This window comes from Lycorma delicatula, chromosome 12, assembly GCF_047948215.1.
Source record: "Lycorma delicatula isolate Av1 chromosome 12, ASM4794821v1, whole genome shotgun sequence".
NCBI lineage: Eukaryota > Metazoa > Arthropoda > Insecta > Hemiptera > Fulgoridae > Lycorma > Lycorma delicatula.
The window spans coordinates 40,717,535-40,741,812 of record NC_134466.1 but is presented as its reverse complement, the minus strand read 5'-3'; the positions used below and the strand labels follow the sequence as shown (position 1 = coordinate 40,741,812).

Sequence of the window (24,278 nt, the reverse complement as noted above, 5' to 3'; positions counted from 1 at the left end):
TATACATTTTTCAGTAGAATTTTATTATTTTTTTTATTTTTTCAACTATTTTTTGGTTTATTTAAACATATAATGATAATTTTACAATAAAAATTCATCATAAATTACCTCCACTCCAAAAACTAAACCTTAGGTAATTTTTTTCATACTCGTATCTCATTTTTTTCTACTATTAAAAGAATAAATAACCGATGCCAGAAATATACAACTTTGTTATCAGCGTTTTTCTTTCTGTAAAAACGATTTCTACAATTTACAATTTCTTTTAATTTTTTATTGTTTCAGGTATCGTCACGTAAGCTGTATTATACACGTGATTGAAACGAGTAGTTTGATAACCTACTTCAGGAAAATCAATTTAGTCGTTCTGATTTACAGAGCCACTCAACAAATAAACGACCGCAACACATCCTCCTAATTGAATATTCAGGTAAAAAGAAGTGCATTAGAAATATAATTTTATGTTTCTGTGAATTCATTATAATCACTTTTGCGCTTGAGAATCTTGTTATAAGAAATAATATGCAGTATTATCATTCGAATGGACTGGACGTGATCCGAATTAATGAAAATCTAAATAATCCGGTAATGTCATTTAACCTGTTAAAATCACAATAAAGAACAAAATAGAAAATTATTTTTTTCCTTTTTGCTTGATGATATCGCCACATAAGCTTGAAGCTTGTGCGTGGGATAAGGAAGAGGATTTATTGTAACGTATGAAAAATGCCGTGCTTGACTGAGATTTAAACACAGGATCTTTAGTTGAAAAGCTAAGATGCTACCACTTCGCCACGGAGATTGACTGTTAATGGTCTTTAATGGATATTATTAATTATGCATTCAAATTTCACTTTTTTTTAGATCAGTTTTGGAAAACAAGGTATGCAAAAATGACAGGTTATCTGTTATTATTACAGTTCTATATTACTTACTTTCCTAACAATGTATGCGAGAAATCTGTTTTCTGTTAGGTAGATTTCATAAGAAAGTTGCCTATTGTAACGGGTATCATGATTCGACTTCCGGAAAATTTCTACATATCTTCGCGTTTCACATCCCCAAAACCACCGTCAGTTCAAAAGTTTATATCTTGTTTATCACTTTCTTGTAGACACGATAACTGCCGTAATTTTGCGTTAGTCACTTTCAAATTGATACATAAAATATAACGACTCAAAATCTCGGTGGAGTTTGTTAATGAGCAAAGTCGGACCATGAGGGTGAAAATGGGGGGTTTGAAAAAACAAAATATCGCTATAACTTTCTTATTAAAGAAAATATCGAATTCATTTAAAGTTCCTACTTTTTTTTGATAAGGGCCTAAAACTTATCTAAGTAAAGTTTTTTCATACCGCTGATCCAGGGGGTAGAAAAAAATTGGGTTTCGAAGACAAAAAAGAATCATACCTCCGTTAGTAGGCACAGTATCGAATCTGTTTAAAGTGGTCGTTAGTCCTCTAAACATTACCTAAAACGTTTATCTGAAACAAGTTTTGATATGACCAACCCTTACGGCAAGGGATGATCAAAATGTTGCTGGTAATTGTAAGAAGACTGGGTTTGTCGTATGATAAACATGTGAAACATTTTTCACACGCAGCCATTGTCGTATTGAGTAAATTTGAAGTTTTTCTTAACTTTAAGGTGGAAATATTTTTTATTCCTTACTTGGCACCAGTGAAATCTATCTCCGCCTTCCGGCGTGCCGAAAGGGATTTTTTTAACTGTAACAGAAATATGTAAGTATGTTACTATATACAAATTATTAAATAAAATATTAAAATTCTTAAAATCTTTATTTTTGGAATTCCTTGAAAAATTCCTTTGAAATCCTTTCAAAATATGTAATTTGCCTATCGTCAAAAATTACCCTAATAAGAAAATTAGTACAGAATATGGAAATCTTAAAGTGATGTCTAATTTAAAATATCTAGGGGAAACAAATATAACAACAATACGGATAGAGCGGAAATAGAAGAGAGAGAAAACAAACTGGAAAATTACGTTTCCTGACCAAAGATATTTACAATAAGAAATACATTTCAAAAACTACTAACTCTAGATACTGTGCCACAGTTGTGAGAAAGGAAATGATGCTATACGGAAATGAAACTTATAACTTACCGACCTGGAATCGTTAAATAAAGTAAAAAGAACACGTGAGACAAAACTAGGCCCGAAGAAAACAACAGAAGGATACAAATTGAAATCCAACCGAAAACTGTATGAAGAATTAAAGGACATCGGGATAAGTAGAAGGAGAGATGAAATTTTGGAACCTTGTGTAAAAAATGAATGAACACATACTAAATAAACAAATATTTGTTAAACTCTAGGAATAAACAAATAACCACTTTTATCTACAATAACTGACGAAAGAATTATAGAATCTAGGGATCCAAGAATAGAAAATGAAAGAGAAAACTATTAAAAAAAAAATACACGAAGTTGAGTTTGAAACGGTGAAGAAATAAACGAATCAGATCAAAGTGAAATGGTCAGAAGAAAAAACGTCCAAACATGGAATGATTGAAAGAATATTGGAAAAAAATAAAAAGTAAATCTGAAGAAAAATATTTTCGTGGGCCATAACTGGCGAAATTGCAAAAAAAAAAGAAATAAAAATATTAAATAAAAAACGTTAATATCTCAAAATATATGCATATAAAATGATGGTTTTTAATTAAATAAGTTAATATTTTAAGAAAAATTTATATTTTTCTGTTTGGAAAAAATTCTAAAAATTAAACTCATTCTGTTAAGTGTGCAGTAGTTAGCTTTTGCGGAGGGGGATTTACATTCCAATAAAATTTCCGTAAAATTAAAAATTAGCTAATACAAAATTTAGATGAGTACTGAATAAAAAAAAAACCTTTCGAGGATATTTAAAATTTATACGCAAAATTACTAGTTATCGTGTTCACAAGAAAGTGAAATATATACATAAATGTATATATAAACTTTTGAACTGACGGTAGTTTTGGGGTCTGACGAATGTGATACGCGAAGATATGTAGAAATTTTCTGAAAGTCGAATCATGGTCACCATTACAATAGGTAGCTTTCTTATGAATTCTACCTAAAAACCAATGCGTCAAATTGAAACCTTCTTCTTTTTTTTTTAACAATAAAACTCATACAACAGTTTCGTTGATAAATAGTAAAAATAAACAACAGATTTATAAGATATCAGGAGTTTTGTAATATTAATTTTTTTTTTAATAAATAATTATATTAAATAAGTTTATATTGACAATGACGAATGCGTTCATGTAATAATAAGTTTTTATGAACTTAAAGGAAAAAAAAATGATAACGTTTTGATTCGCTAAAATAATACTTTTAAAATGTTTTAAATAATATATTTAAATGTCACTACCTTCACCCAGGCAAAGCCCTGTTCAGACACCTAGTTATTATTGTATTATTAACCCTTTTTACCGCTTGTAATATATATATATATATATATATATATATATGGAGCTTTTTTCTTTACTGATGTATCATTTTTTAATGTCATACTTTTCTCACCAAAATTTTTAAAATTTATTTTAATATGATAGACGTAAGCTTAGTAAAGTTATATGAATCAGCTTTTAGCGTGTATTATGCAAGTGTATAGTATATGTATATGTGTGCGTGTTTGTGTGTGTGTGTGTGTGTGTGTGTGTGTGTGTGTGTGTGTTATTTTTCAACCCCAGCTGTGTTATTGATTTTTTATAAGAGTGCTGCTTGCAAGGGTGGTCTACCCCTGTATGTTCTGTTCTATGCAATGCATTGCTCCACTTTAACTATTTACTAAACGTTCTTATTTTCTTAAAGATATTAAAAACAAATAATAGATATATATTTTATAAATTAAAAAAATATATATATATTTTTAAATATATTAATCATTATTAAATCATTAATCGTATTATTTTAATTTTTTTAATAATAATTATTTCTTTGTACAAAGTAAAGGAAGTGTTGTGATCGCGAAACATTTCAGTTATCAGATTTCAACGGAAATATCCATTTTGACCATCCCTAAATCCATTTTGACAAGTTTCGGCGTGACTTCTGTACGTACGTGCGTATGAGCGTACATATGTAAGTCGCATAACTCAAAAACGATTAGCTGTAGGATGTTGAAATTTTGGATTTAGGACTGTTGTAACATCTTGAAGCTAGATATCTTGAAGTTCTCCTTTTGATTGCAATCGATAGAATCAAATGTGTCAAAAAAAACCCAAGTACCAAAACAATTTGGATTTTTGACTTTTTCTTAAGTGTAATAATAAGCCCTAATTGAGAGCTTTTCAACGATATATCATAAGTGGTACTTATTTCCATTGGCTCCAGAGTTATAGCCAAATAAAAGTTTAATTAATGAAATATTTGGATCTTACAAGGGGAAGGCTCATCGGTTCGAATCAAACTTCATTTCCTTTTTTTTACATTTTTGTTTTAATTTAAATATGTTGATTTATTAATAATTATTAATCTCTGATTGTAAAAAAAAAAATACGTTAAAAATAATTCAATAATAACAATAAAGAAAAATATGAAAAAATATCAGAAGTTATTAATGAAATAAAATTTTATGTACTTTTCGTTAAAAACAAATGTGTATATGTAATTTAATTGGCGTACAAGGAAGTTATATGGTGTTCACATAAGATTTTTTTTAATTAAAATTTTGTGAATAGAATTATAGTTTAAATAGAGTTTGATTTTAATTAGATATCGGATAGTAACTAACGGATTTTATAAAAAAATAGCAAATAATATTTTAATTTTTGTCGATTTTTATTTTTTCATTCTCTTTTTATAATATTTATCAAAGAATACGTTTAAAAAGAAAGTAAATCAACACAGCGGAACTTAGAATATATTGAGTAAATAAAAGAAACATAACTATTTAATTCTTGACGATGTATTTTTGTCGATAAGTTTGAAACTTAATTATTTACTTCATAATAAAAGTTAATTATTAAGAATGAACTTATTTTATTCACCATCCAATATTTTGCCAACCTAAACAATTTTATTACATTTTATTGAATTTTTTTTTAAAGAACAAAAAAAAAAATATTATTCATTAAAGTTTGGAAAACTTAGTTGACACACGGAGGGGAAGATGGGTTACTCGATCTCGGCAACTGTATTTTTCCTGGGTACGATGCTCTGTAGCGATATACTTTCCCCTCCGTTGTGCTATATTAACTGTGCCAGTACTTCTTCCAGGTAGAACTATTGCGCATTCATGCGTTTACACTTTCTAAACTTTTATGAATAATATCCTTTTTAACTATTTTTTTTTTTTTTTTTTTTTGCCTAAGTTGACTTTACATCATTGGAAAACGGGTTAATCTTCTAAAGATACTCCTTTCAAAGATTAATATATCAACTTCTCTTATTTTTTCATTTTTTTTTTTTTTTTTAAGTATTCGGCTGTTTCCATCAGGAATATTTACTATTTATAAACTAAAAACAGAATAAATTAAATGTTTTTTTTCTTAATTTCTATATAAACTATTTATAATGTAAATCATTATTGAATAGTATTTGAAAAACATAAAAAATATTAAAATATTTAAAAAAACACGCATGCTTAAAAAAAAAATTGCTGACAAACTTTGCTCTTTAATATTGGGTAGTTAAAGAGGGTGACAGTTTCATAAATAGTATAAATTTGTTTTAAAAGTTTTTAAATCTATTTAAACATATATATATATATATATATATATATATAATTTTTTTATATATAAAAAAATTATATGACCGTGATTAAAAAATTATATAAATTTTTTATATATAAAAATATGACCGTGAGTCATATGCGTATGAAATTACCAGTAACGTAAGGATTCCAACGCGAGATTGTATATTTAAATCGGTTCAGCAGTTGAGCTGCTATGGTGGAACAAATATACAAACACCCAAAATACACTCCTTTTTGACCGATCGTATTATAAATTATTACAGTATAAACCAAAATGAAATGAAATGTAGTAGAAATAACGAAGATGGACCACTGAATGTGAAAATAGGAGGAGAAAAGATTATGGAGGTAGAAGAATTTTGTTATTTGGGAAGTAGAATTATTAAAGATGGACGAAACAGGAGCGATATAAAATGTCGAATAGCACAGGCGAAACGAGCCTTCAGTCAGAAATATAATTTGTTTAAAATTAATTTAAACGTCAGAAAAAGATTTTTGAAAGTATATGTTTGGAGCGTAGCTTTATAAATGTGGTGCTATAGGAGAATGTTAAAAATCAGATAGGTAGATAAAGTGACAAATGAAGAGGTGTTGCAGCAAGTAGATGAAGAAAGAAGCATTTGGAAAAATATAGCTAAAAGAAGAGACAGACTTAAAGGTCACATATTAAGGTATCCTGGAATAGTCGCTTTAATATTAGAAGGTCAGGTACAAGGAAAAGATTGTGCAGGCAGGCAACGTTTGGAATATGTAAAACAAATTGTTAGGGATGTAGGATGTAGGGGGTATACCGAAATGAAACGACTAGCACTAAATAGGGAATCTTGGAGAGCTGCATCAAACCAGTCAAATGACTGAAGACAAAAAAAATCAATTTTCTCAGAATAAAATTTACGCATTTATTAGTCATTTAACAAAGGTCTTGTACTTCAAACCTAAAAAAATGTTTTTCATCACCGAATTTTTGTTTTAAGTTGGATATCATGAATACTACGGGAAATACAGTCCTAGAACCTGTTTTATTCAATTTCTCGGGCCAAAAAAACATAAGTAACCATCAAGTTTACCTCTAATATACTGAAATTTTACCGGGGAAACTGAAACCCGCGGGAAATTTTTCGCTAGCCGTAACTTGATATCAAAAGGTTTTCGGATATACGTATGTTTGTATGAACCTTTTTTCTAATTTCAAGCTGTAGTATCAGTTTCCTGATTATTTCACATTCCTTTTAAATCGCCTGCATATATATACACATATTTATGTAGCCTGTAACACTTCCGGTAAAGTAAGAGTTCCAACACGGGGTCATATATCTAAATCGGTGAGCCGTCGAGCTGCTACGACTGAACAAACATGCGTACATTATAAATACGTTACACTCCTTTACGGGCAGTTGTGTAATAACGAATATCTTTACTTCAAAAGAACTCAAATTGGAATAGAATGACTTAAAAATTAATGTGCTATTGAACAGTTAATAACTGCGTATTTTTAGAATATTTTTGCGTTTTTTTTTTTTTTATTACGGAGGTGAAGTCGAGCAAAGTTGAAAAGTAGTAAAAAGATGCGATTTTATTTCATTTTTCTACATTTTAACTTCCTTGTACGAAGTAAAGGAAGTATTATGATGGCGAAAAATTTCGGTTTTCTGATTTCAACGAAAATATCTATTTTGAACATCCGTGAATCCATTTTGACTAGTTTCGGCGTGACGTCTATACGTACGTATGCACGTACTACGCATAACTAAAAAACGATTTGCCGTAGGATGTTGAAATTTCGGATTTAGAACTGTTGTTAACATCTAGTTGTGCATCTCCCATTTTGATTGCAATCGAGTGAACCAAAAGCGTCCAAAAAAGTCCAAAATCAAAAAAAATTGGATTTTTGACTTTTTCTTAACTGCAGTAATAAGCCCTCATTAAGAGCTTTTCAACTATATAAAATAAGTGGTACTTATTTTCATTGGTTCCAGAGTTATGGCCAAATAAAATATTAATTAATGAAATATTTGGATCTTACAAGGGGAACGCACATCAGTTCTAATCAGACTTCATCTATTTTTTAACTTTTTTTTTTAGTTTAATTGTATTGATTTATTAATAATTATTAACCTCTGAATGTAAAAAAATTTACGATAAATAATAGTTCAATAATAATTAAAAAAAATATATGAAAAAATATCAGAAGTTATTAATGAAATAAAATTTTACGTAATTTTCATTTTAAAGAAATGTGTGTATGTAATATAATAGTCGTACAAGGAAGTCATGTGGTGTTCACATCAGATTTTTTTTTGAATTTGTTAAAAAAAATGAAATTGGATAGGTATTATAAAAAATTGATAGGTTTTAGAGTCTAGATTCTTTTCCGTTTTTATTAAATGAATAACTATGCTTTAAATTTATTGGCACAGGTATGATTAGTATAGATAGAACTGTCTAGAAATTACGTCGTGAATTTGTAGGGAGAGATAGCAGGAATTTATCAGTGGAATGACAGTTTGTAATGCAAAAGGGTAAGTTGATCTCTATGACGCACACATCACTCTTTCTATCCTATTCGATTCTACACGTTTAACATCATAATGAAGTAATAAATTTTAGGTTCGACCACAACTTATAATATGATATGAAGGAACCTTATAATTTTGGGATTATAATAAATTACGTTTTCTTCAAAATTGTCAACTAAAAAAAAGGAATTTCAATAATCCAGAGGAAACTTTACAGACAACCTGTTACGTATGTTCATTCATAAAGCAATTCTTATAAACTAGTCTATCAGAAAAAACTATCAAATTTTATAACTTTCAACGGCTACGCCGATGAATTCATACAATACCTTGCGCAGTTTTTTTCATTGCAAAATCTTTCCGGCATAGTCGGAATTTACTTAATAATTACTAAATTAAATGGCTTTAAAAATCAGTCATTAGAAGTCTAATTTTTATTTTCATAACAAACATTTCAGTATAAGTAACGGAAAAAAAATTTCTCAATTTTTTTTACGGGGGGCCGTATTAATTCGGCTTTTTTTATTGTGTATGATTATCAAGGTAAAATTTTAATAAAATTTCTAAATTTTAAATAAAAAACTTTTTAATTTTGTGGGGTCTCTTATTTTATGCGGAAAATTTAGTAAAAAAGTCTTCTAAAAAAGTAATCCTTCACGAGAGATAAATACTAAATATTAAAAAAACACGACTGCCACAAAAAAAACACTCCTGATAACTATTATTGTTTAATATACGATAATTAAAGAACGTGCCGGTGACAATTTTGTGTATATTATTTGTATCACAAAAGCACGATTCCTGCGCCTTCCTCTACACCGAACGTTTCACACAAAAACTCTTACTATATCAGCGGGGAGGTCCAGCAGAACGAACACATGATGTTCGACTGCCCAGCTCTTAGGGGGGCCAGAACTCAGGCCACCCTGGTACTTAGAGGTCAAGGGGAAAATTGGCCAGACACAAGCGGCTAGTCAATGTGGCGAGAGCCGCATTGTCGGACCGTGTGGGAGTTCCTTGATGTGGTTGCTTTGTTCAACCGACATCAATAGTTTGCCTAAAGGAAAAGACTCCTACCGCGCTGTTGTAGGAAGCTAACCGAGAGATATGGGTGGTTACCAGCCAGATTTAGGCTCCAAGCGCTTTAATGGTGGATAGGTACAAGCTGGCATTCAGCGGCTTAGGCGTGGCAGCGAATTGCTGTCTTTGACGAGGTAAATTTAATTACTTATAGTCATATATGCTTTAGTAGTTGACGAGGTGCGCCTACCTACTTTAGTGATATATGTCAAGTGGGCGGTGGGACACGCAAGCGAGTGGTATGTGGTACCGCGCTTATTCCGCTCACGCTTTTAGGTTAGCTAAAGGAGCTAATTAGGACACTGGTCGCTAAACTGTTTCGAGGGCTCAGTTGCCGTTTCTGGCACAGACATTCGGTCTTATGCTTTAGGGCGACCGAATAGGGTGGTGGCGGGAGAAATGCCAAGCAAATCAAAACCAAGTACTTCCTGTATTAAACTTCAATTAGACTATACATTCATATCATTACTTGATTGAGTTTTTAAATATCAAATTTACTATTCTCATAACAACAAAACCACAATTTTTTCCTACAATTCAATTTACTCAAAGTCCTCTTAACTTACTTAAAAATCAAGAAACAGATTCACAAAATTTAATAAGTATCTAATGAAAACATACCCTTCTCTCTTTGCTCCGGTCTGCCTGCTGGGAGCGATCTGCCTGCTGCTAAAGCTCTAAGAAAGCCAGCAATTATATTCCATTCCCTTTCGGTTTTCCAATTAACTTGCAGATCAGAACTACAATTAATTGATCTCGCAAATTCTTTAACTACTTTGGTAAGTTCAGCTTCGTACATTTTTTCTTTTTCCTGTTTTGCCTCCGGGAATTACCGTTCAGGTATCACTTCAGAGGATGAATGAGGATGATATGTATGAGTGTAAATGAATTGTAGTCTTGTAGATTTCGACCTTTCCTGAGATGTGTGGTTAATTGAAACCCGATCACCAAAGACCACCGGTATCCATATCTGGTATTCAGAACCTTATAAAAGTACTGCCTTTACTAGGACTTGAACACTGGAAGTCTCGACTTCCAAATCAGCTGATTTGGGAAGACGCGTTCACCACTAGACCAACTCGGTGGGTAAAAGTTTCGTACTTGGGGCAGACGACCTCCGGTAAAGCCCATCAGTGCTAGGAACGGAGAGAGGTGTGGCGACCGCAATCGCCACAAGGTGGGTGGTGTCTTCCCCTATGAGGGTCAGGATGTATTATCGTGAAATTTAAGAGTCGTAGAATGAATTCTTTCCGGTTGCCGCTACATTCGACAATGACAATAAATTTAATAAAACACATTTTATTTTTTTTTAAATAAATACATTTTATTTTATTTTTTTTTATTAAAACACATTTTTGAAAAAATCAAAATCGATATCGAAATTCAATGGTCGTCAAACCATCAAAACGTTGTTAAATTATTAAATTCCTTTTAATTTTGCCAGACTAATTTTGTTTACATATATTACGATAAGAATTCAAATCGTTCTTTCATAAATTTAGGAAATCACCTAACTGTTGGAGAAAACGATACTGACATAGACAATGATCGATGAAGATAGTGACCATCGATGTATACAACGACATTAAATTTAGTAAAAAAACGTTTAACTTATTTATTTATACATTTGGTTTTTTTTTTTTTTTGAAGCGAAGCTTCTTAACGCAGGCTTCGGGATGGGGAACCAACTGAGAAAAAACAAGAGTCACGAAAAAGCGTCACGCGCTAGCTGATTCCCTCACTATCCCTACCGCGTGCTGTATATAGATATTAACACGCGTATTCGGTAAACGCGCTCTCTCTCTCACTCTTATACACATCTTATGCGTATACGGCGTTCTCCTTCTCTTTTTCTCTCTCTCTTTCACACACACACGCACACACACACACACACACACACACACACACACACACACACACACACACACACACACACACACACACTTATATACAGCTTATACACAAGATTATCGTTAAATCTTTAGAGACAAAAGTTAAGACGAGCATTGATTTTATCTGTAACAAAAAAGGTGTTTCAATATTTACCTTCAACTGCCAAAGCTTTAAAATTCACAGATTGGATTTAATCGATACAGTCACTCAAAATGTTAATGTGTCTTATTACTCACTGAGACGTGGATAGATAACAATCAACAACTGGACATTTCTAACTTCAATCGCATTGCTAAATTTAAAAGAGAAAAAAATTCGTATTCCAGGAGTTCCGATATATCAAAACAAGAATTACATTACAAATGTGATAACCTGAAATTTTGAAGTATGACAAATAAAAGTGAAATAAGTCGATGAACTTTAAATATTGAAGATTTTTGTTCAGTTACATGCAAGTTGGAAAACGGCATCGAATTGGTTATATATAGCAGCTGTCCAAATTTCTGTAAATAAAAAAAAATTTATGGAAGAATAATGTTCCTTAAGAAAATATTAGCAGAGTATAATGAACAAATGTACTCAATAGATGGGGATCAAACATCATGAATTACAACTTATTTAGCGACTTAAAATATTGCTATACGGGAAAATCTCGCGGAAAATTACAATGTGCTTCCGATTTGAGGCCACTGCCTTCTTAATAAATATCTGAATAAACTTTTGCTTAATTCTTTCATAAGATTTACACATAAATCTTTTCTTAAATTTAAATAAACTAGTAGTGTAAAATAATCAATCAGTAAGTCCATTGATTGTTGAATTGTAAGCTGTGTTGCTAATAAATAAACCAACATTCTGAGCTTATTTAATTTTTCAGTAATGTTAGTTTAATTCCGACAACAAAATCTATTGAAAAAAATGTTACAGTGAATGTGAGAACGATTTAAATAAAGAAGCTAACGTATTATTAACGTTTTATTGGTCATTATAAATTACATTGTACACCAATTTATAAACCGTAATTCACTTACCAACATCTTATTCAACTACGAACGGGGATTGTTATCTGTTAATAGGATTATTTCTATAAATGTTTTAAGAGGTCAGCAACACTACAGATCGGACGAACATTTATGTACGTAAATTTAGTAGCTGAATTATCGGGCGTACCTCAAGGTAGCATTTGTGACCTCCGTTACTTATATCGAAGAAAACATTCGGTAAAAATTATATTAAAAATAAATCTTATGAAGATTTTTTAATTTAATTTTTTTTTCGCTTTTCCAGGTTTTGTAGTGACCTATATAAAAAAAAATCTTGCTGAAATATTTTATCCACCCTTTTCATACATCAGAACAAATACAATAACCTCTCCTGCAATCATAAAAGTTGAAAATATATACCCCTTTATAATTTATTCTTATTATTTAAAAAGTAATTGAGTTATTTCCTTTTCATTAATAATTCTTAAATCACAGAGTACTTACTGATATCATTCTCTTCTTTTAAATTTACAACGTGACTTATAAAAATTATTAACCTTTGGTTATCTTAATATATATAGGTTTATTCGCGAAGAATAAAATAAACTTTCTGTACGTAATTGGTGAAAATAATTTAAAAAAAAAAAGTTTAATAATCAGTCTTTTATTGAATCAAAATAGACGAGAAATAAATAGAAAATCGTATTATTCTATCTATATCTAATAAACATTCTTTTTAAAACAAAAACGCTAATTACTGAAAATAATTTTAAAGGAAATAGAAAATTTATAAAACAATATTTTAGTTGTGTATATTAAATAATTTAATAAAACGAAATAATTACGTAAAAGACTAAATTGAAATATATGTTACCATTAATGCAACAGGAAACAGGAAATTTAATGAATATAAATTAAATACTACTTGAGATATAAATAAAATAAATAACAAATGCGACATTAAGATATTTTGATCAAACGAAAAGAGTTAGAATTGACTTTTCATATTAATTTCAAATTACTTCATAATTTTCAGATTATTCCTTACTAATTACGGATCTTTTAAGAATCTAGAGCGGAAATTTACTCAGCTTTTCAATCTTCTTACGGAAAGAAGAATTATCGGATAGGAAATCATTCTCTTTCACAAGTAAACTTTGTCAACTTATTATCATCTACTTTACTTATTTCACCTACTTTACATGAATCAATAATAATTTAAACCCACCAGCTTTGTTTAGCGGTTAAACTCTTCGTTGTAAATCAGCTGATTTTGAAATCGAGAGTACTCAGGTTCAAATCCTAATAAATGCAGTTGATTCTATACGGATTTGAATAGTAGATGGTGTATACCGATGTGCTTTGTCAGTTGGATTTCAATTAACCATACATTTCAGAAATGGTCGGTCTGACTTTGTTTACGACTACACATTTATCGGTACAGTTACATTACACACACCCATACGTCGTTAATAACTTTAATTGTTGACGCGAGTATGAATAAAATTATTAAAAAATAAATAAGAGAAATAAGCTGTTTTTTTTAAAAAGAAAAAAATATTGTGATAAGTTTACAGGGTATTTTTATTACATTTTTTCTTTTTTTTTCTTTTGGTGTTTGTGGTTCTTGTGGTGTTCCTGGGCGTTATCATCGTCCGGTAGCTATTAGTAAACGGATAAAATAATTCCGAAATAATAAACTATACAAGGCGTAAACGTAATACCAATCATATAATAAAAATTTACTAAAACAAGCTAGGAAGGTAAAATAAAACTGAAAACTAATACCACAGACAAAGTTGATGAAATATAAAAGTTAAAATAATAAATTAAAGAAAGAATAGATATAAAACTTACCTAACTCCGATGGGTTGTGCAAAAATCCCCTCCCCGGACAGTAAAATTAAATACATAGAACCAAAAATCAAATTGAAAATAAAGGTTAAAATTATTAAAAAAACTGTCCTTACAGAAAAGCATATATGAGCATATTAAATCCGTTGCAGTAACCCGGTACTAAGCAAAAAGAGAAACACCCGTTCCAAAATTCCGCTATCGTCGCACAAGACATCACGGATGTTTCCGGGTATATTAAACTGACGACGCAACGCCGCATAACAGATGCAGTTCACGAGAATGTGGGGCACAGTCATGCGGCAGTTGCATCGTGTGGACAGGGGTGGGTCTTCTCCTGACGTTAGGTATTCGTGTGTGATCCTCGTATGTCCCAACCGTAACCGGCACAGGACCACTTCCTCACGACGAGAGTTTCTGCAAGAGGAACCCCATGGCAACACTGAATCTTTAATCCGTCGGAGTTTATTATCGACGGTACCCGTCCAGTCACTTTGCCATCTTGCTCGCAGTGATTGTTTTATATGATAAAATCAAAGGTACTACTAACTCGGGTGGTGAAAGTAGGCTGAATACACGCTTTCTTAGCAGCAGAATCTGCTCTTTCGTTACCTAGAAATCCAACGTGGCTAGGGATCCAGCAAAAACCTACCTCCCTGTTGCGTTTATTTAACTCAGCGATTTTATCATAAATGCCAATGACAACAGGATGTTGTCATTGTCATTGTCAACGTCATTGTCATTGTCATTGTCATTGATGTTGTCATTGTCAACAGGATTGTCAAACAATACTGAGATCTGAATTTAAGAGAGCATTAAAAGATTTAAATGGCAGAAAGGCTCCTGGAATAGACGGAATACCTGTAGAATTACTGCGCAGTGCAGGTGAGGAAGCGATTGATAGATTATACAAACTGGTGTGTAATATTTATGAAAAAGGGGAATTTCCGTCAGACTTCAAAAAAAGTGTTATAGTTATGATACCAAAGAAAGCAGGGGCAGATAAATGTGAAGAATACAGAACAATTAGTTTAACTAGTCATGCATCAAAAATCTTAACTAGAATTTTATACAGAAGAATTGAGAGGAGAGTGGAAGAAGTGTTAGGAGAAGACCAATTTGGTTTCAGGAAAAGTATAGGGACAAGGGAAGCAATTTTAGGCCTCAGATTAATAGTAGAAGGAAGATTAAAGAAAAACAAACCAACATACTTGGCGTTTATAGACCTAGAAAAGGCTTTCGATAACGTAGATTGGAATAAAATGTTCAGCATTTTATAAAAATTAGGGTTCAAATACAGAGATAGAAGAACAATTGCTAACATGTACAGGAACCAAACAGCAACAATAACAATTGAAGAACATAAGAAAGAAGCCCTAATAAGAAAGGGAGTCCGACAAGGATGTTCCCTATCTCCGTTACTTTTTAATCTTTACATGGAACTAGCAGTTAATGATATTAAAGAACAATTTAGATTCGGAGTAACAGTACAAGGTGAAAAGATAAAGATGCTACGATTTGCTGATGATATAGTAATTCTAGCCGAGAGTAAAAAGGATTTAGAAGAAACAATGAACGGCATAGATGAAGTCCTACGCAAGAACTACCGCATGAAAATAAACAAGAACAAAACAAAAGTAATGAAATGTAGTAGAAATAACAAAGATGGACCGCTGAATGTGAAAATAGGAGGAGAAAAGATTATGGAGGTAGAAGAATTTTGTTATTTGGGAAGTAAAATTACTAAAGATGGACGAAGCAGGAGCGATATAAAATGCCAAATAGCACAAGCTAAACGAGCCTTCAGTCAGAAATATAATTTGTTTACATCAAAAATTAATTTAAATGTCAGGAAAAGATTTTTTAAAGTGTATGTTTGGAGTGTCGCTTTATATGGAAGTGAAACTTGGACGATCGGAGTATATGAGAAGAAAAGATTAGAAGCTTTTGAAATGTGGTGCTATAGGAGAATGTTAAAAATCAGATGGGTGGATAAAGTGACAAATGAAGAGGTATTGCGGCAAATAGATGAAGAAAGAAGCATTTGGAAAAATATAGTTAAAAGAAGAGGCAGACTTATAGGCCACATACTAAGGCATCCTGGAATAGTCGCTTTAATATTGGAAGGACAGGTAGAAGGGAAAAATTGTGTAGGCAGGCCACGTTTGGAGTATGTAAAACAAATTGTTGGGGATGTAGAATGTAGAGGGTATACTGAAATGAAACGACTAGCACTAGATAGGGAATCTTGGAGAGCTGCATCAAACCAGTCAAATGACTGAAGACAAAAAAAAAAAAAAAAAAAAAAAAAAAACAGGATGTTTGGAATAAAGGTTTTCCAACGCCTGGAGAGCACTGTACGAGTCACTGCAAATAAGAATGCTCCTATATTTAGGGCCAACGATACTTAAAGCCATATTTTTATTACGAACTATGGAACCCCAAAAAACAAATAAACAGGGTAATGTTCCTGTTACGTATGTATGTTTGTTGTGCGTTTGAAGCTTAATAACTTTAGTCTGAATGAATCGATTTTGATGAAATTTTGTACGGAACTTGTTTATACGAAGTAATTTGTTGGTAAAATTTTGGGTTTAAAATCTTCAGGGAGTATATATAGTTTTTTGGAACCCGTTTTCTGAAAATTCTCCAAACATAACCCCACTTTATATTAATCGCAGTACATACGTGCATGCCTATGTTACCATTTTTTTTTTAATTTGCCCCAAAATTCTACCTTCCCAAAAATCGGAAAAGCGCTATCTTTTTTTATTTATTTCATATTTTTAACCGAATTTCTTTTAATGTCTTCCTAGGCGTAGTAATATTGCAATCGAAACCAAAAAATATTTTGGGGTATATTGGGAGAGGAGGAGCACATAAAAGTTTAAAAATGTATGTTTTTTAATTTTTTTAAACTTTTTTGGGTTATTTAAACTTTAATATTATTAAAATAATAAACTTTTAGTAATAATATTACAATACAATTTCATTGTAATTCACCCCCTACCCCCACACAACATCTTAAGTAAATTTTTATTGGGTGTACATTTTTCACTGGATATTTTTTAGTTTCTTTCATTTAACGTAGTAAACGTAAAAAAAATCTTGAAAGGTGATTTTGGAGTTAGGGTGAAGAAAAAATTTTTAAAATACAGATTTTTTAAGTTTTAACATTTTTTAAAATTATTTAAAATGATAATTTTACAATAAAACTTCACTACCACCCAAAAAAATAAATTGAAGGTAACGTTTTTCAATTTTTTTTTTTTTACTCTATAAGAATAAATAAACAATGCCAGGAAAGTATTACAACTTTCTCAGCTTTTTTTTTCATTTATTTACCACATTGATCACTTTGTTAAAATATTTGAAAGTCAGACTTACTGTACAAAAAAGTAGGTAAAAAATAAATTTTTTAAATTTATTAAAAAATAAAAAATACAGCCGTAATTATAAATAAACAAAATTGTAATATTTTAGGAAGGGGTAAACATTTTTGGCTAATTTTTCTTTTCAAGAATATTAAAAGATTGAGATCTTTCATTGTATTTTAAACGCAACGGATAACTTACGATATGGATTTAAATTAAACATTTTTTTTTATATTTTTTTTACTATAAATCATTGAAGAGGGATGTACAAAAAATTTATATAATGATTTAAAGGCCTACTGATGTAGAAAATATAAATGCAAAGAAACTCTCATTAACCCCTTTTCTAAAACAAGATACATCTAACAAAAAAAATTATAATTTATATCCTATCCTACCCTACTAAAAAGCATGTGTGTGTGTGTGTGTGTGTATGTGTATGTGTATGTGTGTGTGCATGTGTGTGTATGTGTGTGTGTGTGTGTGTGTGTGTGTGTGTGTGTGTGTGTGTGTGTGTGTGTGTGTTTCCCTTACCTGACAACATGCTTACATGATCGAACATACTGACCGTCTAAAAATCATATGATTTTTTTTTTTCTCAAATGTTTATAAACAATAAGTAAGAAGAAACAACACCAGAAAATAAGAGCAAAAAGAAAGAACATGATTGAACATACTGTTCGTAAAAAATCATAAGATTTTTTCTTACTTTTTTTTATTCTAACTGCGACAGTAGTGGTAAAGGCGGCGGGTCGCACATATGCGGACCTCCTTCGTTCAATGGACACCATGTCGCCGGGCGAGACTAGTATTCTCTCGGTAAGAAGGGGTCAGGGTGAGGACCTCCATATCAGGATCCAAGATACTAGCTGAGTAGTTACGCCGGAAAATAATGGATAATGTGAAAGGAACTACAGCTACGGCCGGTAGGGGCGTTTGACGAGTCCATATGTTGGTTAAGGATGTCGACGCCCTTACCTCCGAGGAAGAACTTGTGTGTGATATACAGAAGACGGCGGGGGAATCAGTCACGATTGATCTCCTATCCCTACGGCCCTCGTTTGGGGATGCAAAAGTGGCAACGGTGGCGGTTCCTCCGCTGCTGGCCGACAAATTGCTGAAGGACGGCCACATCCGCGTTGAGTGGGTGTCTTGCCGAGTTCTAAGGAGGTCTGCGAAGGAACGTTGTTATCGGTACTGAGGGATCAGTCACCGGACTGGGTCCTGCAGCGGTCCCGATGAACGAGGTCATTGTTTCAACTTTGAGGTTATGAGACATCTTCAAGCGGATTGTCCGACAGAAACCAAGTGTTCCCAGTGTAATGTTCGGGGTCACTCTTCAGGGGGACATGACACAGGGCCAGCTCCGGTAAATGAGACCCGTGATCTTTACCTTGGAGAAGTACTGTGTTCGGACAGTCCGTTCCAGGGGTTGCCGCTTAGGGGTCCCGCTGCCGATGATTGGGCGGGGACTCCCCTTGGAATTTCTTGAACTTCGTATTGGCGGAGGGGGGGTAAATTAAGACCGAGTCCCGGTGGAAGGATTCTTTTGGAATCCCCTCATTGAGCCATGGCGCATCTTAAGACCGAGTCCCGGCTACCTGGGGAAACTATGGTTCTCGACGTGGTAGCTTGAGTCGATGGCATCCCCTGGAGCTGTGTTTATGTTTAGTTGCTTGTCTGGGTCCAGGGGGGGGATAAAAATGACGATCTCAAAAAAAAAAAAGATTTTTTTCTTAAATGTTATAAACAAAAAATAACAGCAGTAGTAAGAATTTTAAAATAAATTAATAAATTTTACTACCGTAATTCATTCACTCAATATCGTAGCAGATCTTAAAACACCGCTATTTTTGATACAAATAAATAATAATGAAAATACTATCGATTATCGATTTAGAATCTTATATGATTTTTTTTTTTGGCCTTGTAGTTACAATTAAACGTACATATAGGCGTCGGCCTCCGTGGCGCGAGTGGTAGCGTCTCGGCCTTTCATCCGGAGGTCCCGGGTTCGAATCCCGGCCAGGCATGGCATTTTCACACGCTACTTGTCATTCATTCATCTCATTCTCTGAAGCAAATCCCGGAAGTTTAAAAAAAAAAAACACATAGGCAAAAACACGTTGGTCAAATCAAATGATAAACAATAAAGGTCAAAATTAGTAGAAACAATAATGATCAAAATTAGAAGAATTTTGAATCCTCCTTAGCGATTTATTGATTTTGAAGCCAATAAAAGCGAATTGTGTCAAGGAAGGTTACTTTTGTATTCGATAATTTGTTTCGTAAATTGAATATAATATATAAATTAATAAATCCTATTTATATTTAAGCTTCCAGCTCTTGTTTTGAGTGAATTTGCATATGGATATTATGAATCTTGATGAAATTGTTAAGAGGTGCAATCTTTAAAGAATGCCTAAACCGATCTAAATCAAATTTATCTGAAAAGATTTGCTGCTATTTTCTCGCTTTCCCTTGCTCAATTTTCATCATTAAAAAAAAAAATTTTACACAAGAGGTTGTTAATTTTTAACAGCTAATAATCCCATTCCGAGACGCGACGCTCGCCAGAGCAGCCTAGCTGCGGAAGCGTACCGTAGGCACGTATTGTAGCTATTATATATTACAATCAAATAAAATTTTTTGGTAATTTGCGATCTTGATAAAAAGAATCTTTCAACTTTCGTAAAATTTTCTTTTGAAGTGCCCCAATTAAAATTTGAAATTCTATTTCAGCCAAAACACCCCCACCCCTTTTTCCAATATTTGTAAAAATTTAATACATTTTTCCCCCCGAAGGTAACTTTCTACCAAGTTTGAAGAAAATCGGTCGACGGGGTTCAGAGTATAAGATCAATTACAGACCAACTTATTCACATACGTTCGCACAATTCCTTCTGACAAAAATAGACATTTTCGACTTGGAAGCATTGAAATAAACATTATTTTTCCCAAATTATTTAAAATATAATTTTTTTTATTTTAATGTCTCCTTAAGGAACAAAACTATAAGCAAGCCGATTATTTAGACCTTTTTTTTACCTTTCCGTATACTTTCCCAGCTATATAGCTATACCAGTACATATCGCTATTTAAATTAAAAATCTGACAATACAGTTGTAGGACATTCGTATCAAGCGGCTAAAGCCGCGTTCCGGGGAAGTCCTACAACTGTAGATCGTTTCTGATGCATGTCTTACACAACTTAATTAAAAATATTTATCATTTTATTTAAATATAATATTTTTTCGTTTAATTCAATGCTTCTAACTAAAGCGCACGCGCAAAACATATTTAACTCGCATGGGTGTGGCGGTACTAGCGGCGACGGTCGGCACTAATTAAACTAATATAATTTCATAGAACTTACATAGAACAAATTTCGCTTGTACGGTCGGCAGACTGGTGTAGCCGCGAGGCTTAACGCACCAGGTACTGAATCTACCGGGCGATCGAGTTAGAAATCTAGCCAGACCGTGTTACATTTTTACACTTTAAATATTATCCATTTATTTAGTTCTACCGCTCACCTGTGATGACACAACATAGCAGTAGTTTAGAGCATTTTTTGGCGTGGGGGTGCGACTTTGCAAAAAATATTTTTGCAAATATTGTTATTTTTTAATTGTTAACAAATGTGCCTAAGAAAAATATGAGTTTAATCAGGTGAAATCTCGAGATATTGAGGGTGACCTTGCTCTACAGCTTCACCCGCTTGACCTTTTAAGTTTAAATTTTAATGGTATCAATGCCTGATATATAGTAGAAATGTGACAAAGTTTGGTTAATATCGGTCCAGTAGTTCTGGAGATATAAGGATATTTAAAGGCCAACACCCAACACAGACATACATACAAACATCGGGAAAATTTCCATCGGGTTTTTTGGGTTCCTTAGTTGTCAAAACATCAAGATCCGGTGAAAATCGCTTATGCCCAAATTGGACCGATTACAATATTTTTACTTCTAAAGCTATGCCATAGCGCTATCTAGACGGGAAAGTAAAAATTTTTATTTAATTTGCAATCGTAAGGTATAACAAAATTGTTTTTAAAAAATTTAAATATAATGTTGCCTTTATGTTATCTGGAAAACTGGTTCATATTCTTGAAAATGTTAAAGATAAAAATAAGCCAGTTGAGAAAGAGGGTATCAATATAATTAATTTGAAAAAGACTGGCAATCTTCAACTGACGTTTGTTTCAGATTTCACTAATTATAGTAACAAGAAGAGATGCTAATTAGAATGGTAATGTATACAAATAATTTTATAATTGACAACAAAAATAATGAATTTCTGTTTTATTTCTATTGTTATCTATACCAACTGTAAATCCCGTTGATGTTCTTTATGGATTCACATCTATTGTTCTCCCTACGTTATGGTATTGAATTTCAAGTATGTATTTTGTAACAGACATGGGGTCTATCAGTAATCAATTTACATAGCTTAATATTGTAAGAGAAATTGGAAAATAATTCTATTCATAATAACAGGACGTATAATGATTACACATTGTAGAGGAACGTACTTTATATTTTCACCATTATTAATTAGTATTAATTTGTTACAATGTTATATGATATAATTATAATTAAAGATTGAATATTATAATATTTTCATGTGTTATTTCAGGAAATTTTCAAGGTAAGAAACTCAAGGTAACAATTAATATTTATTTTCTCATAAAAACCTTAGTTCAAGCCAGACAGTAATATGTTTAAGTGACTCCGTTTTATTAAGACGCAGGTTTCTCGCCCTTTGAGTATCATGATAGTAGTTTTTTAGGGAATTTCTAAAGAATTTGTAGAAATCGTTATTCCGCCCGATCAAAGTTTCTAAGGGGTTGTTATGTGGAGGGGGGACCAACTTTTCTTTACGTTTTTGAAGTGTCGGAACACGATTCGAAAATATTTATATTTAGAATGATCAAAAAGTGACATACCCTTATGGAAGAACACCGGTATCCACGATGTAGTATTCAAATCAGTTACTTTTATACGGATTTGAATAGTAGATCGTGGATACCACAGTTCTTCGGTAGTTGGGTTTCAATTAACTATACGTTTCAGGAATGGTCGACCTGAAACTGTGCTAGACCACTTCATTTACGTTCATTCATAACATCCTCATTCATCCTGTAAAGTAATACCTTACGGCGGTTCTGGAGGCTAAACAGGAAAAGAGAACCTTAGGGAAGCATGTATCCTTTTTTTTTGAGGAAAAATGGGTTACACAATGTAGCAAAGAATACTCATTGTTTCCCAATAAATTAGATATGCCAGTTATGCCCAGACCCAAATGCCTTCACAGAAAGGTATGGTGTGGATGCACCAAACAAATCCTCCATCAAGCGGACAACTTCCAAGAGATAAGGAATGTGACAAATGCAGCGAAAAGTAGTTGACCGAAAGTGCTAACACCAGAAAAGTTGATCTACATGCAAACTGCATATACTGCTGGTCCCAAAAGGTTTGTGCGATGCCTATTTAGTAAGTCTGATGTCTTTATTGGTAGTTTCCACACGGAATTGCGCAGGTGTTTAAAGATGCATCCGTACAGAATTCGTGTTGTTCACAAATTGTTACATGCAGAAATTAGAAAACGTGTAACTTTCTGCCAGCGGTTCATGTCATCTGTAACGCCAGACGGAAAAAAACTCGATGACTGGTTTTGGTCTCACGAGGCATGGTTTCACCTTGATGAATACGTGAATGCTTAGAATTCACACATTTGGTGTACGGAAAATCCACATCAGCTGCACGGACAAAAAGTGATTGTTTGGTGTACAATGTCACATAGGCGAATCTTCATGGCATTCTGTCATGGCACAGTGAACAGGGCGCACAACATACAGATGGTGCAACAATTTGTAAATACTATACTTGCTGACCGGCTAGAATTTACTGACTAGCCTGTGGCTTCTCGTACCTGTGTTGGCGCTTGCGGGGCCTTGTCCCGTAGGACTCTCGGGTGGCTAGGGCACCGCCCAGGCAGTTTAACTGGCCAGAGGTAGGCGCTTAGGCACCGGCCTCGGTTAGATTAGTTTCAATGGAGGTTGTGCTCGGGGGGTTCGCTCCCCGTGCACGATTTACTAACTTTAGCATGGCGATTTGTCTGATTGGAGTGCACACGTAATGGGGGTGATGGGTGAAATTGGTTGCGATCGACCAGGGTGTATTCCGAGAGGCCCTTCTAACCGGAGCTGTAGTGGGAGATTAGAAGTTATACTCAGCTCCCGACGGACCAAACTTTAAGACCTCTGGGACTAGGTTTATTGTTTCGGCTGTGCTCCAATCGCTTAATTCTTACGATCCGTTTGTGGTGACTGAATCTGCTGATAGATATGCTGTCGTGGCTTTCTTGATGCATCTATGCACTAGGGGCGTAGTATAGTTTAGGCTGATTGTGGTAGGCGCGGGGTCTTCTTCTCTGCGGGTTAGGCTTTTGCTTAGTTCCTGAGGGCAACGTGGTAGCTTTAGGTGTCAGCTGTCTTCTTCGAAAGGCAGAACTCAATACTATCTCTCGTGACGAATTACCGATGTAGATGTCCCTCGGGGCATCTGCATCGGTGGCATCTCCCCGTGGCCGGGCTGTACACTGTGGAATGTGTTTCAGTTTGAGGGCAAGAAGATGTCCTACGGTAAAGCTATTACTGGCAAGGAACGGGGGGGGGGGTGTAGCGACCTGACACGCTACGAGGTGGGATCTTCTTCCCTACGGGGGTGGGGAGGGGGATTGAGATGACTGGATAGAATATACGTGATTTCAACAGGACAATGCTGCTGCTCATACAGCTAACATCATTATGATCATTGTTTTCATGGACAAGTGATTTCGAAGGGGTTGTGGCCTCCTCGG

At 33.2% G+C, this 24,278-nt stretch overlaps 1 protein-coding gene and 1 long non-coding RNA gene across 3 annotated transcripts in view; one reads left to right on the top strand and one right to left on the bottom strand.

Moving 5' to 3' along the window:
• Window positions 1–24,278, top strand: part of LOC142332967 (uncharacterized) — a 211,714-nt gene that overhangs the window by 118,424 nt on the left and 69,012 nt on the right. For both annotated transcript variants that reach the window (XR_012758458.1, XR_012758459.1), the window contains exon 2: window positions 286–430. This is a non-coding gene — a long non-coding RNA (uncharacterized LOC142332967). The remainder of the gene's footprint in view (window positions 1–285; window positions 431–24,278) is intronic.
• LOC142332966 (uncharacterized) overlaps window positions 1–24,278 on the bottom strand; it is a 233,063-nt gene that overhangs the window by 163,253 nt on the left and 45,532 nt on the right. The window lies entirely within an intron of this gene.